The sequence below is a fragment of the Macaca mulatta genome, chromosome 1 (assembly GCF_049350105.2).
Source record: "Macaca mulatta isolate MMU2019108-1 chromosome 1, T2T-MMU8v2.0, whole genome shotgun sequence".
NCBI lineage: Eukaryota > Metazoa > Chordata > Mammalia > Primates > Cercopithecidae > Macaca > Macaca mulatta.
The window spans coordinates 85,083,120-85,102,361 of record NC_133406.1 but is presented as its reverse complement, the minus strand read 5'-3'; the positions used below and the strand labels follow the sequence as shown (position 1 = coordinate 85,102,361).

Sequence of the window (19,242 nt, the reverse complement as noted above, 5' to 3'; positions counted from 1 at the left end):
TATTTTAGAAAATTGCCACAGGCACCCCAGCCTTCTGCAACCATCACCCTGGTCAGTCAGTATCCATCAGGACAAGACATTCCACCAGCAAAAATATTACAACTCACTGAAGGCTCAAATTAATGTTAGCATTTTTTAGCAATGAAGTATTTTTAAATTAAGGTATGTACATTGTTTTTGTAGACAATGCTATTGCACACTTAATAGACTACAGTATTGTGTGAACATAAACTTTTAATGTGCACTGGAAACCAAAAAATTTGTGTGACTTGCTTTATTGTGATATTCACTTTTTTGTGGTGGTCTGGAACCAAACCTGCAGTATCTCAAGTTATGCCTGTAGTTACTTTCACTGTATTTTGGGCCAGGTGTAGTGGCTTATGCCTGTAATCTCAGCACTTTGAGAGGCTGAAGTAGGAGGATTGCTTGAGACTTGGAGTTCAAGATCAGCCTAGGCAACACCCTATCTCTATTATTAAAAAAAAAAAAACAAAAAAAACAAAAAAAAACACCCAAACAAACAAAAAACCACTATATTTTGCATTAGCTGTGTTTTCTTATGTTCTGCATTTTTTTGTTTGTTTATTTTTTGTTTTTTGGGAGACAGAGTCTTACTCTGTTTTCCAGGCTGGAGTGCAGTGGTGTGATCACAGCTCACTGCAGCCTTGACATTCCAGGCTCAAGTGATCCTCTCACCTCATTCTAGCAAGAGTAGCTGGGACCACAGCTGTGTGCCACCACACTTGGCTATTTCTTTTTTATTATTTGTAAAGATGAGGTCTCATTATGTTGCCTGGGCTGGGCTCAAGCAATCCTCCCACTTCAGCCTCCCAAAGCGGTGTGATTACAGGTGTGAGCTACCACACCCAGCCTCTTTTTTTTTTTTTTTTTAAGAGACAGAGTCTCACTATGCCTGAAACTCCTGGGGTCAAGCAATCCTCCTGCCTCAGCCTCCTGAGAAGCTGGGACTACAGACTCGTGCCCCGGCACTCAGCTAATTTTCTGTATTCTTGATGTTGTGGCATTTGGGATCTTCTGGACCCTGGGAACCACCCCTCTGAGGATTAACTAATTCCTAAAGATAAAGAACTTCCTTGCCAGTATGCCTTTAATATGCAAACCAACCAATTCCAAGACTATATTGCCCACATGTCACCTTTTATCAGACTTCTACTGTCTGGGACTCCATCCCCTATCCTCATCACGGCAGGGCCAAGCACCAGACAACTGGGGACCACCAACATAGCGCAGAGCCCACTGAAATTATTTAGACTCTCTGACCATAAGCTTGTACCGCTTGCCTACTTTGCTTGGCCCATTCCTTCCTGCGTAAACTACAATTAAATCTCCCACCCACAGATCCTGTCTCTCCCTGCCTGCTCATCTACCTTTGGTGCTTCCCTGTGTGGTCCTGCATGTGCGCTGTGCCTCCTCTTTCCAGGGACTGTGATTATAATAAAAAACTTCTTCCATCATGGCAATCATTTTTATGTCTGTGTGTATTACCATACCAGCTCAACACAAGTGCTGGGTACTTTTTTAGAACAATGGCGGTAAGCAAATTTCCCAACTACTCCTTTAGAGAGAGCCAACTGAATACATTTTCTGAGGTTGCTCACTAGCTTATTATACACTACAGTCCCCAGGCCACCCTACCCTTGCTGCATGCCTTTATTCAGTACTTTAATGATGCAGTGGCTATAACATTGTGGATTGTTTTGGATGGCCCAGAAACTTTACCTATTCTTTTGGAAAATGAGAAATTAGTCTCTCCCCATGAACCACCAAAAAAGTCCTTTGTTAGAGGCCATGGCTTTTTCTGTCCAGTGGATGAACATACAGCCAAGCTAGGTCATCCAGATAGCGTTTCCCTGAAATTTTTGTTTTTAAACTTTTAAGTTTGGGGTACATGTGCAGGTTCGCTACATAGGTAAACTTGTGTCATGGGCATTTGTTGTACAGATTATTTATTCACCCAGGTATTAAGTCTAGTACCCATTCATTATTTTTCCTGATCCTCTGCCTCCTCCTAGCCTCCACCCTCCAGTAGGCCCCAGTGTGTGTTTTTCCCCTCTACGCTGTGTTCAGGTATTCTCATCATTTAACTGTCACTTACAAGTGAGAACATGTATTTGGTTTTCTGTTCCTGCATTAGTTTGCTAAGGGTAATGGCCTCCAGTTCCATCCATTTTCCTGCAAAGTCCATGATCTCATTCTTTTTTATGGCTGTGTAGTTTTCCATGATGTATATATACCACATTTTCTTTTTCCAGTCCACTGTTGATGGGCATTTAGGTTGATTCCATGACTTTGCTATTGTGAATAGTGCTGCAATGAACATACGCATGCATACGTCTTTTTTTTTTTTTTTTTTTTGAGACCAAATCTCACTCTGTCACCCAGGCTAGAGTACAGTGGTGTAATCTTGGCTCACTACAGCCTCCCTCTTCTGGGTTCAAGCAATTCTCATGCCTCAGCCTCCCAAGTAGCTGGGACAACGGGCAGGCGCCACCATGTCCAACTAATTTTTGTATTTTTAGTAGAGACGCGGTTTTGCCATGTTGCCCACGATGGTCTTGAACTCCTGGGCTGAAGCGATCTGCCTGCCTCGGCCTCCCAAAGTGCTGGGATTACAGGTGTGAGCCACTATTTCCGGCTGCATGTGACTTTATGATAGGACGATTTATATTCCTTTGGGTATATACCCAGTAATGGAATTGCTGGGTCAGAGCCAGAAATGTTGGAGCTGATTTATCTTGTCATTGGCACCTGGAAGAAATAACCATTGTTTTTCACTGCTTAGATCCTACAGCTGTCCTGGTACTTCTGCCTTTCCTTTGTTTTCATGAACTATCTGATAAGCTTCCAGTAAAGTCTTTAAGTTATAATTGGTTTCTATCCTTGCAACAATAGCACCCCAACAGATACTCATGAATTCAGTGACTAGAGACACTTTATGTAACCTTGGCCATTAAAGTAAAATTCACATGGAGTCCTGAAAGTTCAAGATGGTGGTAAGAGAGTTTGTGCATGAATTATTTGTGAAAGTACTTTGCAAAATGTCAGTGCTATATGGTATTGTCTCTCGTCTTCTCTTTGCTCCTCACCCTCGCCCCACCCTTTATACCAAAGTGGAACGGACACACAAGTTTAAGGACAATTAGTTCACCACTGTACCAGTGAATGGAAACTATGTGCTGTGCTGAAATGTTTGGTATACAGGGATAGGTTTCTCTCTGACCTCTTCCCTCTAGAAAGCTAGAGATGTGAGATAAAGCTTACATTCTCCATCATCAGAGTGGAGACCCACCCATCCCTCACCAAAGGGTGAAGCAGTTGGTGTAATAAACTCTTACTGTATTCCTCTCTTTAGATGCTCCTACCCTTGACCCCTCCCATTTTGTAACTTACTTGAGAAGTTCTTCTGCTGTGATCTGAGAAGCCCTGAGGTCAACAGGTGTAGGCTTTGGGGCAAACCATCTCTTCTGCTCTCTGTTCCTTTGGGTCTTCTGCCTCCCATCTGGTGGATGTGACCTGTCCATGCAGTGGAGTGAAAAGATCTGAGTCTCAGATTCAGGCTTCCAGTGGGAAAAAAAACCAAAGCAAGCCTTTGGGCATACTTTGGCTTGAGGTTATTCAGACTGAATTTGAGTTCTTTGCTAGGAGTTGGGGCCAAAGCTCCAGCCAATGATAAAAGGCCTTGCTACGTATCTTGGGTGTATATGTCTCTTGGGAGAAACTCAAGAACAAGGATAGAATTTGGGTATTCCTGGCTTCTTAGTGAAATATCATCTTAATATCACATCTTTCAAGTCAGTCAGTATACATTAATTGGGCCATGTCTATTGTTTACAGCTGTCATCCATTCTGACTAATTAATGTCCATGTCCTACTGTTGTCTTTTTGGCATTTTGAATATTATATCTTATTTGGTTAATATACTCAACACCTCCTTCTTAAATGCATTTTTTTTTTTTTTTTTTTTTTTTTTGGAGATGGAGTTTCACTCTTGTCACCCAGGCTGGAGTGCAATGGTATGATCTCGGCTCACTGCAATCTTCGTCTCCTGGGTTCAAGCAATTCTTGTGCCTCAGCCTCCCAAGTAGCTGGGATTACAAGTGTGTGCCACCATAACCAGCTAATTTTTGTGTTTTTAGTAGAGATAGGGTTTCACCATGTTGGCTAGGCTGGTCTCGAACTCCTGACCTCAGGTGATCCACCCGCCTCAGCCCCCACAAGTGCTAGGATTACAGGTGTGAGCCACTGCACCCAGCCCTAAATGCAATTTTTTTTTTTTTTAAACGGAGTCTAGTTCTGTCACCCAGGCTGAAATGTAGTGGCACGGTCTCAGCTCACTGCAACCTCCACCTCCCTGGTTCAAGTATTCTCCTGCCTCAGCCTCCCAAGTAGCTAGGATTACAGGCACCGCCACCACACCCGGCTAAGTTTTGTACTTTTAGTAGAGACAGGATTTCACTGGGTTGGCCAGGCTGGTCTCGAACTCCTGACCTCATGATCCACTTGCATTGACCTCCCAAAGTGCTGGGATTGCAAGCATTAGCCACCGCACCCAGCTGCAATTTTTAATATATGTGGTAGGTTGCAAAAATGTTCACAATTGTTTGGACCTTCCTATATCCAACACCCTCCAACCTTTTTTTTTGTCCAGAGATAGGGTCCCACTCTTTCACCTAGACTGGACTATAGCAGTATGACCTTGGCTCATTGCAGCCTCAAACTCCTGGGCTCAATTGATTCTCCAGCCTCAGCCTCCTGAGTAGCTGGGACTATAGACGTGAGCCACTCTACCTAGCCCTCTAAACACTTTATAATGTGTCTTCTCCCATTCAGAGGTGAAGTCCATTTCCCCACCCCTTGATTCTAGGCTGGACTTGTGATTTTGCTTTGGCCAATACCATGTGGCAGAAGTGGTGGTGTGCTAATTTCAATACTAGACTTTAGAGGCTTTGTGCATTTCTACTTGCTTTGTTGGGATCCCTGCCTTTGCCATATGAGCAAGTCTAGGCTAGCCTGCTAGAGAATGACAGACCATCTAGACCAGAGCTGAGTCAGCTCAGTTGTCCCAGCTGAGGCTCCAGACATGTGTGAGAGCCCAGCCAAGATTGGCAAAACCAATCTATGTCTGAAAACAGATCCATGAAGGAATCTAACAGAAGAACTGCCCAGCTGAGCAGAGCCTAAATTGCTGACTGTAGTCACGAAAATAGTGCGTTATGCTGCTAAATTTTGAAGTGACTTGTTATATGATAGTAGCAATAGCTAACTGTTATATTATTTACTATGCATAATTAAAAATAGACTTATTCAGCAATAAAGGCAATCTTATAAAGCAATAAGATCCTTTTCACTGGGATCACAAGGCAGAGGTTCTGTGATTCCTGGACTGTACCTGTTAAATGATTGTGAGGAGAATTTTCAGTTCCACAATCCTAAAATTCTACTGTATGACAGTTTTATTCATCTATCACTCTAAATGCAGAAAAACACACTAAATGTGTTGTTCTCTTCTTCCCATAAATAAAACTTCTGCACATTAGCATTAAAATATTCCCAAGTAAATAAAAAATCTTTTGAGCTTCTTAGACTCAAGAAGCCAGCTGGCTGTATAATGAGAGTATAACACAAGTAATAGTTTCTGAAACACAAGTATCAACTTCTAAGTCATGGTCATGTCTTTAATATCTTCCTACTGTTGCTGTGAGACCTCAGGCAAATTCCTTACACTTTTGAGTTTTAGTTTCATGATTAGCAAAATAGGCACAGTAAACTTCTCTACCTTGAGACTTGGTATAATTTAATTACATATTTCTTCTAAAGAGCTGAAAACTCAAAATAGATTAGATACATACAACATACTATCACACAAGGAGAATAAATCTCTTAAGGAGACTATCTTGGTAAATATATCACCTAAGGCATGAATATCCCCAAGTAAAAGTATTATTGAATAAATGATCAAGTTAGAAGACAAATGATCAAACTGACTAAATTATAAGATATGTATGACTGGGCATGGTGGTGCACACCTGTAATCCCAACACTTTGGGAGGTTCAAGCAGGAAGATAATTTGAGCCCAGGAGTTTCAGAACAGCCTGGGCAATATAGTGAGACCTTGTCTCAATAAGTAAATAAATAGCAAGCTGGGTATGGTGGTGCATGCCTGTAGTCCCAGCTACTCGAGAGGCTGAGGTGAGAGGATTGTTTGAGCCCAGGAGGTCAAGGCTGTGGTAAGCCATGATTGTGTTCACTTCAGCCTGGGCAACAAAGTGAGACCCTGTCTCAGAACTAAATATATATATATATATATATATATATATATGCTACTGTAGAAAACTTTATGTTTACACAGAATCCTGAAGAGAAATATGAGTTTTATTGTTGTTGAGTTTTTTGTTTGCTTGTTTTTTTGAGACAGAGTCTTGCTCTGTCATCCAGGCTGGAGTGCAGTGGCACAATCTCGGCTCACTGCAAGCTCCACCTCCCGGGTTCACGCCATTCTCCTGCCTCAGCCTTCGTAGTAGCTGGGATTACAGGTGCCCGCCACCAAGTCCGGCTAATTTTTTTGTATTTCTAGTAGAGATGGGGGAATCAATGTATTAGCCAGGATGGTCTCAATCTCTTGACCTCATGATCCACCTGCCTTGGCCTCCCAAAGTGCCCGGCCTGTTGTTGGTTTTTTTGTAGAGACAGCATCTTGCTGTCTCCCAGGTTGGAGTGCAGTGGTGTGATCACAGCTCACTGCAACTTTGAACTCCTGGGCTCCAGTGATCCTCCTGCCTCAGCCTCCTGAGTAACTGGGAATATAGATGAGTACCACCATATATGGCTGAGAAATATGAGTTAGTAAAACTTCTGAAAGAATAGATGTGGCTGAGAGCAGGTGAGGCCAAGGCGGGTGGATCACCTGAGATCAGGAGTTCGAGACCAGCCTGGCCAAATATCATGAATGCACATATATTTACATTCTGATGATTAAAAAAATATTTTTTATGGCCGGGTGCAGTGGCTCATGCCTGTAATCTCAGAACTTTGGGAGGCTGAGGCGGGTGGATCACCTAAGGTCAGGGGTTCAAGACCAGCTTGGCCAACATAGCAAAACGCTATCTCTACTAAAATACAAAAATTAGCTGGGTGTGGTGGTGGGCACCTGTAACCCCAGTTACTTGGAAGGCTGAGGCAGAAGAATCGCTTGAACCAGGAGGCAGAGGTTGCAGTGAGCCTGAGCAACAGAGCAGACTCCGTCTCAAAAAAAAGGAAAATTTGCTTTTTCAAGACGGGGTCTCTCTCTCTCTCTCTCTCTGTCTTTGAGGCTGGAGTGCAGTGGCATAATCACGGCTCACTGTAACCTTGAACTCCTGGGCTTGAGTTATTCTGCTCCAGCCTCCCAAGTAACTGGGACTACAGGCTTACACCACCACACCCAGATAATTTTTAAAAATGTTTTTGTAGAGACAGGGTCTTGCTATGTTGCCTGGGCTAGTCTTGAACTCCTGGTGTCACACAATCCTCCCACCTCAGCCTGCCAACATGCTGGGATTACAGTGTGAGCCACTGTGCCCAGCCACATTCTGATGATTTTCAACATTTTATGATAGATGAAATTTTATAAAAGTGATAGTATAGGAAAAGTATTTTAAGTCCTCTGTTTATACAGAAGCTTAAGGCCTTGAAATGCTGTATCAAAAATGTGGCCAAATTACGACTCTTATTTTGTAGGATTGTCCTGGGAATGTTTATGCAGGGGCTGCATGATTCCTGAATTGGGTAAGATAATGATTTTTCCAGTTCAGAAATTTCTAGTGCTTGCCGCTTTGAATCTTGTTCATGCATTCACTAATCTTTTATTGAGCTCCAAGCCTGGGCCAGCACACTGTTAGGGACCACGCGTGCAAAGTTGGATGAGAGCAGTGCCATGGGACCATGAGCCCTCAGAACATCTTACCGCAGTTCATTTTTATGACTTGGCTTTGTTCTGGCAGACAGAACTGTTCAGCCATCTTTGTTCTGTCACCATGGGCTTTGGTATCAGACAGACTGGGCCCTTGTTCTAGCTCCATCACTGACTTTCTACACCTGCTTCCTTAAATGCAGATAATAATGCTGTCTACCTCGTAGGGATATTGTGAGAATCAGAAAAATGATGTGAGAAAAAGGATCAGGACAGTCTCTTCATTAAACCACTTGCTCTGATGACACATTTCCTCACTGTCCCCGGAGAGTGTCCCATGCATAAACCCTTCCTTCCTCCCTCTACCATCACCAATGGCCAGAAAAAATCAAACACCTGGGATTCTCTTCCTTCAGTGCTCTGTCTCTTCTAGGTAGGATATTCATCTACAACTATATAAATGTGTGAATAAGTGCTAACTTTATGTCATTTGTCCCAAGAGTAATGCATTTAACATGAGCTCCCTTGAGATGATACTTTTTCCCCCATTGAGATTGGTTATATTTAATACATATTTTAAAACTGGTTTTCTTTCAGCTTTATGAGAAGTTAAGGGAAGGGAGGGTAGTGGAAAGGTAAGGAAATAAAAGATGAGAAAAGATTAGAGAAGAGAAAGGACAAATAGAGGGAGAAGGAAAGGTAGGCAGAGGAAAGGAGGGAAGAAACAGATAAATTGCTGCTGAAAGATATGTTCATAGAGACTGTAGTGAGGAAAAGGCAGAAACAGAGGAAGAGAGTGAGAGAAAGCCAGAGTGAATATAAGAAAGAGAGAATTTGGCCTGGCACAGTGACTCACACCTGTAATCTCAGCAGTTTGGGCGGCGGAGGCAGGAAGATCACTTGCGTCCGTGAATTTGAGACAAGCCTGGGCAACGTAGTGAGACCCTGTCTCTACGAAAACTAAACAAAATTAGCCAGGCGTGGTGGCTCATGCCTGTAATTCCAGTACTTTGTGAGGTTGAGGTGGGTGGATCACCTGAGATCAGGAGTTCAAGACCAGCCTGGCCAACATGGTGAAACCCCCATCTCTACTAAAAATACAAAATTAGCCAGGTGTGGTGGTGCATGCCTGTAATCCCAGCTATTCAGGAGGCTGAGGCAGGAGAATCACTTCAACCCAGAAGGCGGAGGCTGTAGTGAGCCAAGATTGCACCACTGCACTCTAGCCTGGGGGACAGAGTGAGACCCTGTCTCAAAACAACAACAACAACAAACAACACAAAAATTAGCTGGACATGGTGGCACATATCTGTAGTCCCAGCTACTTGGGAGGCTGAGGCTGGGGAATAGCCTGAGCTCAGGAGGTTGAGGCTGCAGTGGGCTGTGATCACACCACTGCACTCCAGCCTGGGTGACAGAGTGAGTCCCTGTCCAAAAAAAAAAAAAAAAAAAGAGAGAGAGAGGAGAAAGAGAGAGAGAGAGAGAGAGAGAGAGAGAAGAATTGCTTGTATTCTCCAAGCCTGAGAAAGACCTGGCATACTGTCCAGCATACAGTCAGTGCTCAATATATATTTGCTGAATGAAAGAGTGTATGGAAGAGATAGTCAATAGCTCAATCTAACGTGTTATCTAGACATTCTAGTCCATCTTATTGTCCACTGGGCAGAGGGTATTGTACCTTAGCTATCTCTTTTAATCACTTTCCTTTAAAGGGGTTTTTAAACCATGGTTTATAGCTCCACAGTAGCTTTTTATTATTTAACCTTCAGCGCTTCCACTCCGAATGGGATCACCACAGCAGCCAATTAAGGGAGAAATCATTATTTGCATTTGAGCTCAAGTGCTCAAAGTAATAAGTATCAGTATGCTAGTGGGCAGGTTAATCCAAGCTTTAGATTGTATCCAGCCTGTGAAAGATGTTCCCTGATTCGACCTTAACCCAAAGCAATGGCCACACTGTCCGAGGTGTTAGGCGTCCCAGTGAGGGAGTAGTTTTAGGTTGGCAGCATAAGTTCATGACTATTCAGTCTTAACCAGATGCCAGCAGTGATGACCTTGTTAACCAAAAAGCATCTGAGACCAGTATCAATCAATTTAGAAGTTTATTTTGCTAAGGTTAAGGACATGCCCAGGAAGAAAACAAACAAACACAGAATTTCAGAAATAGTCTATGGTCTGAGGGCTTCAATATTTAAAGAGGGAATAGTGGGCTGGAGGGGAGAGAGGTGGTTACATTACTGAATTTATATGTTGCAAGAGAAAAGGAGCAGGTAGGGGAATAGTCAATTACGTATTCCTCTCGTGCTCAGTAAATTGGAGCTTTACGTAAGATAAGGTGAACATAGAGTAGCTACCTGTGGAGATATTTAACTTTTTAATCTGTGGCTATCTGCTTAGGAACAAAAGGAAAGGCAGCTCTTGCACAACTCAGCTTTCAGCTTCATTTTTTTTCTTTTGGCAGAGTGAATTGGGGTCCTGGATTTTTATTTTCCTGTCACAACCTTCAGGTTCTACTCCATATAGACCCTTGGTTAGGGCTACTCTGGCCTTACAGGGCACACTGAGAAGTCTGACCAATAGCTGGTGAGATCTTAAAATGGGTCCTTGCTTCCACACCACTGGTCTAGTGGGCCCAAAGTAACATTTAGCCCTCAGATACCTCAGAGAGCTTCCAGCTGACCCCTAGTTTAGCTGGTTAGCTTATATTTGTAGCTTTGCATCTGGGTTTTTTATGTGTGTTCCAATTCCTTGCTGAAACTTGAGGCTACCCCTTCTTGACTAATACCTGGAAGCGCTCACGGGTTTCTGCCTCATGTCGTCTTCCCACCCCTTAGTAACCAATGCCCTTCTAACCTAGAAGGACCACCATCATCCATCTATCATCCTAGCCCCCATCTGACAACTATAACTATCTCTTCTCAGGAGTGGCTCCACCTGACCCTGTCTTTGTGGAACTGAGTCACTTGAATTTTTTTTTTTTTTTAGACGGAGTTTTCGCTCTTGTTGCCTAGGCTGGAGTGCAATGGCACGATCTCAGCTCACCACAACCTCTGCCTCCCGAGTTCAAGCGATTCTCCTGCCTCAGCCTCCTGAGTATCTGGGATTATAGGCATGCGCCACCATGCCCAGCTAATTCTGTATTTTTAGTAGAGACAGGGTTTCTCCATGTTGGTCAGGCTGGTCTCGAACTCCTGACCTCAGATGATCCACCCGCCTCAGCCTCCCAAAGTGCTGAGATTACAGGGGTGAGCCACTGTGCCTGGCCACCACTGGAAAATTTAATCACCCTCATGAGATTTCACTTAGCCATGCTTGGATTTGGTTATTTGTACCTCTGTCTTTTCCTAGAGGGGCCTGATTCTTCTGTCCCAGCTTGCTTCCCACAGCCCCGAAGTTGGTTTATTCTTTTTTAAAAATTTTCATTTTATTTTAGATTCAAGGGGTACACAGGTGTATTGCATATTGGCAGGGACTGGGCTTCTAGTATACCCATTACCCAAATAGCAAACATTGTATTCAATAGGCAAGTTTTCAAGCCTCACCCCCACAGTCTCCCTCTTTTTAGAGTCCCCAGTACCTATGATTTACATCTTTATGTCCATGTGTACTCATGGACAAGTTACCAAATACCTCAGTGAGAACATGCAGTATTTTATTTTCTGCTTCTAAGTCATTTCACTTAGAATAATGGCCTCCAGCTTTATCTATGTCGCTGCAGAGGACACGATTTCAATTTTTTTTTAATAATAGCTGTGGCTTATTTTCTCTCTTGGAAAAATCCTCTCTGTTGTCTACTCTGTTCTGAGGAATACAAAGTGTACCAAAAGGTATACTATAATTCAGCTTTCAGGGAAATTTCTCTGCTTCATTACCTTCCACCAACCAACCTTCCCATTCCAACTAAAAGGACATTAACAATATTATGATACCTTTGTTTAAAATTTGTAAGTTTATCTTGGGGATTTCTACAATGAAAGTTGGACATGATCCATTTATACTTTATACTCTGTATCTGGTGGAGACTGGGGGCTTGGTAAGTACTTCATTGATGACATTCATTGGTGACTGAATGAATGAACTGAAACATCTTAATAGTAGTTTAAAAAAAGCAATTTGGGAATGGTTGCTCTAGTACTTGTTAATGATTATCTAGTAGTTTTGTGGGATGGTTAATTCCATTTTATTTTTTTCCTGAGACAGACTCTCGCTCTGTCACCCAGGCTGGAGTGCAGTGGTGTGATCTCAGGTGATCCACCCACCTCGGCCTGCCAAAGTGCTTAGTTTACAGGCATGAGCCACTGTGTCCGGCCGATTAATTCCATTTTTAGTATGAGGTACTAATGAGGACAAGGTGGTAGTTTTATCACTGCCTAGATAATTTATTTTTGTATAGTAAAAGTATTTGTTTCACAGTCATACATGGTGCTTTGCACTAAGGTAGTCATTAAATAAATGACTTCTCACAAGGCAGGATGAACAAGAGCATGGACATAGATGGTTTAGAGAAAACTCAGTTCCATTGCTGAGAAAATAATACACTAATGATCAATTAGTTGTTTTTATATAGGATAACATGTTATCATTATGAGAAACAAACTTTCAAAGAACAGAAAAACCTAATGTTACAGTAATAAAAAATACTTAATTTTTTTCTAACATCATTCTTTGATATTGTTCTCTAGCTTTTTATCCTGACCTATGTCAATGTCATGCTAGTATTTGAAGAAGTGGCTGGAACAAGGTCCCATATTTTAATACTTATGAAGTCTTTTGTACTCTTTATTGTCCTCCGCATACATTTTTCCTTAATTTTTATAATATTTGGGGACTTTATTTATTTTTTCTTTTTCTTTTTTTTTTTTTTTGTTTTTTGACGGAATTTTCTCTGTTGCCCAGGCTGGAGTGCACTGGTGCGATCTTGGCTCACTGCAACCTCCACCTTCCAGGTTCAAGCGATTCTCCTGCCTCCACCTCCTGAGTAGCTGGGATTACAGGCCCGTGCCGCCACACCTGGCTAATTTTTATTGCATTTTCAATAGAGACGGGGTTTCACCATGTTGGCTATCCTGGTCTCAAACTCCTGACCTCAGGTGATCTGCCTGCCTTAGCCTCCCAAAGTGCTGGGATTACAGGCATGAGCCACCGTGCCAACTTGGGGGCCTTTCTTATTTGAGGAAAGCCCCTGTTAGGATCTCAGATTGAATTTTCTTGAATTTTCACTTCCCTTTTTATGGATGCCTGGGGTCTCCAGATACCATCTTATATGTGGGTTTATGTCTTGGTGCTTTTTATTATTATTATTATTATATTTCTTACTGTAAGAAACATTGCTGACAGTGCCTTATTTCATTTGGCTTGTAAATGCTGATGCTTGCTATCCTCTGGGTCAGAGAGAGGTCAGACTGTTCTAAAACATAATCGCTGGCTCCACCATACAACTGTGAGTTTAATTAGTCTCCCATACTGGTGTGAAGCACTGAATCTTATTGCTGAATGAGGCCTGGAGAGCGTATCTGTTCTGGTCCTGTCACCTTCTGGCAGGTGGGTTCCAGACCATTCAAGATAGGTGGCTGTTGGAACTGAATTGAAATAATCATTTAAAAAATCTTCACAGATTACAATTTGACAATCTCTCTTTGTATTTAAATTGAGTTATCACCCATTACCATCCTGATAACAAAGAGTTTCATTTTTTTGTCTCCATGAAATAAGTCCTATTTTAATAAAACTGTTCTCTCTTATTTGCTCTTCTTTAATAAGAAAAACAATGAACAAAAATCTCTGCAAAAGAATGTCTTCTCTGCTTCCAGGTTATAGCTAAGTCATTTCTGTTTTCTCTTCTCTTTTTAGACAATAGGGCACAGTCTAAATATGAATCAGGTAGCTGGTATTAGTTTCTCTTACCTTGCTATGAGGTAGGTGAGGAAAGCATTTCAGCACACAAGCTTCAGAATGAATCCCACCTGTGCTGGAATCCTGATACTACCTATCAGCTTTGTACACTTGGGAAAGTTACTTAATCTGTCTAGTCCTCAGTTTTTCTCCGTGGAAATAATAATAGATTCTACTGTACAGGATTTTAAAGAGGATTTAATGAGTGTAAAGACCATTTGGACCAGGCACGGTAGCTCACACCTGTAATCCTAGCACTTTGGGAGCTGAGGCAAGAGGAATATTTGAGCCCAGGAGTCTGAGACCAGCCTGGGCAGCAAGGCGAAACCATTTCTACCCCCACCCCCAACAAAAAAATTAGCTGGGCATGGTGGTGCACACCTGTAGTCCCAGCTACTCAGGAGGCTGAGGTGAGTGGATCACTTAAACCTGGGAGGTGGAGGCTGCAGTGAGCTATGGTCGTACCACTGCACTCCAACCTGGGTGAAGAGTGAGACCCTGCCAAAAAAAAAAAAGATGATGTTGTTCTAGTTACTACTGTTGCACAACAAATTATTTCAGAATGTAGCAGCTTAATGCAATTATTTCATCAGGTTCATGGACGTTACACATCAGAAATGTGAAAAAAAACACAGTGATGAGAAGTTAACTCTGCTCCACAATGACTGGGGCCTCAGATGAGAAGGCTGGGAGTCTTGGCTAGGGTGATTGACAGCTGCAGACTCCAATCATCTGGAAGTGTCTGCAATCACATGTCCAGCAGCTGATGCTGCCCGGAGCTGCTGAATAGGTGACTGCATGCAGCTTGGGCTCCCTACTAGCATGGCAGCCTTAGGACAGTTGAATTTAGTTGAATGTCTTACATGGCAATGTAGGGTTCTAGTGACAGTGTTCCAGTGGACAAGCTGACACTGCATTGCCTTTTATGGCTCACCCTAGGAAGGTAAGCAGTTATTTATGCTACATTCTATTTAGGACAAGCAAGTCACGAAGCTTGGCCTAGATTCAACGTAAGAGGATATAGACCCAACCTTTCAATGGAAGGAGTGTTGAAGAATTTATGACAAGTTTTTCAGACCATCATAGATTGTATATATGGCCTTAAGATTAATTGAGATCACCTAGGTAATGGGTGTAGCTAGAAAAGAGATGAGGTTCTGAGCCCTGGGACACTCCAGTATTTGAAGATCAAGAAGATAAGGATCATCCAGTGAAGGAGACTGAGAATGAGTGGCCAGTGAGGTAGGAGAAAATCAGGAGAGTGCGGAAATCAAGTGAAGGAAAATGTTTTAGTTAAGAGAGGTGATCAGCACTGTGAAATACTGTTAAAGGGCAAATGAGATGCGGATTGAGGATTGCCTATTAATTTTGGTAATGTGGAAGTCACTGGCAATCTTGGCCAGAGCAATTTCCAGAGTGTGGTAACTGAATTCGTCAACTTTCACCTCCTTGGCTGCCAGCCCCTATAGGTCCTGGGTGTGTCACCTCCACTCCCACCTCAGGACCAAAGGTTCACACTGGCTTAATTGGTTTGGTTTTGTCACCACATGTTGCAGTACAGTCTTTACCAAGTGTTTTCTGCTGATGGAATTTATGAAAGAATCTCACTTATCTTTGCAATGTTCAAATTTGCTAAGTAGCTCTAATAGCTGACAATATCTGTATTATAACGTTTGAATCTAAACATATTTTGGAAAGTTCCATTTATAGTAGAGCTTGTTTATGTAGAGCTTTAATGAGAGATTTTAAATGATAAATTTAAAGATAGGGCAACATGGACAAAATCCACTGACAAGCAAGTGGGAACTATTCGTCTGTATACCTAAGTAAACCTGCCCTAATGAGGGTTGGTTGGTTTTTTAACTTCTTGAAGAAAAAAATAAAAAAATTTGAAAAGAAAAAGGTAAAAACTTCTCCTATGTTAAAATAATACCACTTCAAAATCTACTTAATGGTTGTTCAGAGATAAAACATTTGTTTTATTGATTTTATTATAGTTTGGGTTAAACTGTAACTGTGTTGATTATATGTGTGCAAATTCTGCCTGTTTGCTCTTACATTCATTTCTTACCCATTGCCTGCTCTACTTTATCTCTGGGGACCACTCATGCAGCCTCCCTTTGAGAGGCTCCGTGTTAGCTGCAAATGACAGGAGATTTGTCATAAGAGGATTCTCTTCCCCTCTGTCTGCCTAAGGCAGCATCCCCAGTAGCACTTGCATCTCTTCTGTGGCTCCATCTCCCACCAGCCCTGGTTTTAGCTTCCACCAGCCTAGGGGTGGGAATAGCTTCCGGCTGCTGCCAAACTGGGTCACCTGACTTCCTTGCTCTTCCATCATCCATGGAACCATGGAACCATGTGTCAGAATTAAGGTTTCTCTGGTTTCGGCCGGGTGCAGTGGCTCACACCTGTAATCCCAGCATTTTGGGAGGCTGAGGTGGGTGGATCATTTGAGGTCAGGAGTTCAAGACAAGCCCAGCCAACATTGTGAAACCCCGTCTCTACTAAAAATACAAGACAATTACCCGGATGTGGGCCGGGCGCGGTGGCTCACGCCTGTCATCCCAGCATTTTGGGAGACTGAGACAGGCGGATCAAGAGGTCAGGATATCGAGACCATCCTGGCTAACACAGTGAAACCCCGTCTCTACTAAAAATACAAAAAGTTAGCCGGGTATGGTAGCGGGCGCCTGTAGTCCCAGCTACTCGGGAGGCTGAGGCAGGAGAATGGTGTGAACCCGGGAGGCGGAGCTTGCAGTGAGCCGAGATTGCGCCCCTGCATTCCAGCCTGGAAAACAGAGAGAGACTAGTCTCACAAAAGAAAGAAAGAAAGGAAGAAAGGAAGGAAGGAAGGAGGGAGGGAGGGAGGGAGGGAAGGAAGGAAGGAAGGAAGGAAGGAAGGAAGGAAGGAAGGAAGGAAGGAAGGAGAGAGAGAAAGGAGGGAGGGAGGGAGGGAGGAAGGAAGGAAAGAAGGAAGGAAGGAAGGAAGGAAGGAAGGAAGGAAGGAAGGAAGGAAGGAAAAGAAACAAAATTAGCCAGATGTGGTAATGGCGTGGGCGTGTGCCTGTAGTCCCAGCTATTTGGGAGGCTGAGGCAGGAGAATCGCTTGAATCAGGGAGATGGAGGTAGCGGTGAGCATGTGATCACGCCCCTGCACTCCAGCCTGGGAGACAGAGCAAGACTCCGTCTCAAAAAAAAAAGCTTTCTCTGGTTTAAATAAATACGTGATTTCTGCTTTTTTGGTTGAACCCTGACATAATCATGTACGTAGTTCTTTCTTTGCCCTGACATCAACTTCTAAAGCCCAAATATGTGAATTAACAACACATCCCACTTATTCCTTGTTACAATAGGAAGGAAGAGTTGCGTTTATAGAACCTGAAGATGTTTTATACCTCACTTGCTTTGTGGTTAAAGCCATGGGCACTGGCATGAGACAGGCCTGGTACTGACTTGTAGCTCCTGTGTCAATCACTAATTGTGTGATCTTTCACAAGTTAAGATCTCTAAGCCTCAGCTTCTTCCATCATCTATGATATAGAGGTAATTTCCCTACTTCATATGGTTATGATGATTGAATAAAACATGAGCTCAAACTACCCAGGACAGTGTTTACAGGTTGTTAAGTGTTCTGTAAAGGAAGCAGTTATTAATCAGAAAGTTTCTTTTTTATATATAAGCCCTTGCAGTTGATCTCACTCATGTCAGGAGCCTGACATGAAGAGAGGACAGGCATTTGCTGGCATTTTATCTTGGGAGGGTACTAAGCCAAGTCATTCATTTGCAGGGTCAGGATGTGGCTAGGCTAAAAGGAGATGTGGTAAAACATCCTCAGTGCTATACATTAAGCCCTACTGTGGCACTCACCTTGTTTTCGGCTCCGTTCTCCAACAATGACCCTATAGTTATTCTGAAGTTAGATATACCAAGGTGAGAGTGAGGCTGACTGTTAAAAATATTAATTGGTGGATTAATTCTCCTGCTTTTAGCCCTGAATTGGAGGATTAGTTGAAGAGAGCTCGTACTGGGGACTAGGCTTAATGATTTCTGTCCTGCCTTCTTCTTTCCACCTTCCTACCTTCTTGTCTTCTCCTGTCCTCTTTCTTTTCTGAATGGTCAGATTAATTCCCAGCATCTTCATAAAACATTCTCTGATTATTTCAAACAAATTGGGCATTTGCAGTGGTATACATCTAATCTCCAGGCCCCCAAGCAGAATTTCACAAAGAAGACCTCCTCCAGGCTATTTTTCCCCAAAGAATATCCTGTGAGGCAGCCTGTGGCACTCTTGTTTTGCAGGAACACCTCAAGCACTGTACGGCTGCTGGGCTGCGCCTTTCTTTGGCTTAAGACCGGTTTCATTAACAAGCATGTTCACACTTCAACTGGAACATTTAAAATAACACCCGCACAATGTGTTTAGTGTCTAGTTAATTATTAAGTCTCTGAGCTTGAATTATTCAAGCAAAATTGATTGGGTTCAACCTCCTTCCTTCTCTTTGTGTGTGTGTGTGTGTGTTTTTTTTATTTAAATAAAAATAAATTCTCCTCTCTGCTTTCTAAATAATGTGGAAAGGGTTATTTAGCAACCATCAATACCCTGGACTGTGGGTGGTACCCAAGTGCTAATAGAATTGGTAGAGAACTGACAGCTTGACTCTTTTGTTAAAAAAAAAATGTATCTACATCTCATATACTTCCATTGTCAATTAGCATTTATTGAGACCTAACACGTTTTAGGTTCTCCTTTAAACTTCTTTTTAGTTATTTGTAAGTTGGAAAAGTAGGTATCTTGGAGTCAGTTCTTTAGTTTACCATACTTGAAAAAGGAGAAGAAATTGCTTCCTTCTTTGCTACCGCATCTTATGGTCAAACGAAACTGTTAAAATTGGCTTCACCATTAAAATCCATATTGTTGAAGAATATTTGTTGAGCTGAAAAAATGTCCAAAATATATTGCTAATTTCAAGCAAGAGGCTATAAAACTGTCTTTTATTATGTATCATTTTTGTAAAAGTGCATAGGAAAAAGACTTGAATAATAAACACCAAAATATTGCTTATTATCTGTGTTAGGATTAAACTTTTCTTTTTGCTTTTCTACTACTTTTAGAATTAGACAACACACACCCATATAAAGATGTCATGGCTGGAAATGATTGACCTTTTGTTTGAATCTAAGTATTATTCATGTCAAGACCGCATTGAAAATAATGCTGTTCTTAAGCCAGGCAAGTGTAGACGTTGCAAGTGTAGATTTCATAAAAGATTCGTGCTATTTCGTGAATCACAACTTGAATCAACTTCTGTTAGCCTTCATTTTACGTCTAGGCCCTCATTTCTAATTCTTCCTCAGCTTCCATATTATCAAGATGTAAGATGCAATTGTGGGCATTAACATAGAAACATAACCGCCTCGCAGGTGTGGGGAGGGAATATAA

At 42.3% G+C, this 19,242-nt stretch overlaps 1 pseudogene; it reads left to right on the top strand.

The window, feature by feature from the left end:
* The window catches only part of LOC698398 (nuclear ubiquitous casein and cyclin-dependent kinase substrate 1-like), a 102,159-nt pseudogene that overhangs the window by 82,442 nt on the left and 475 nt on the right, over nt 1–19,242 (top strand).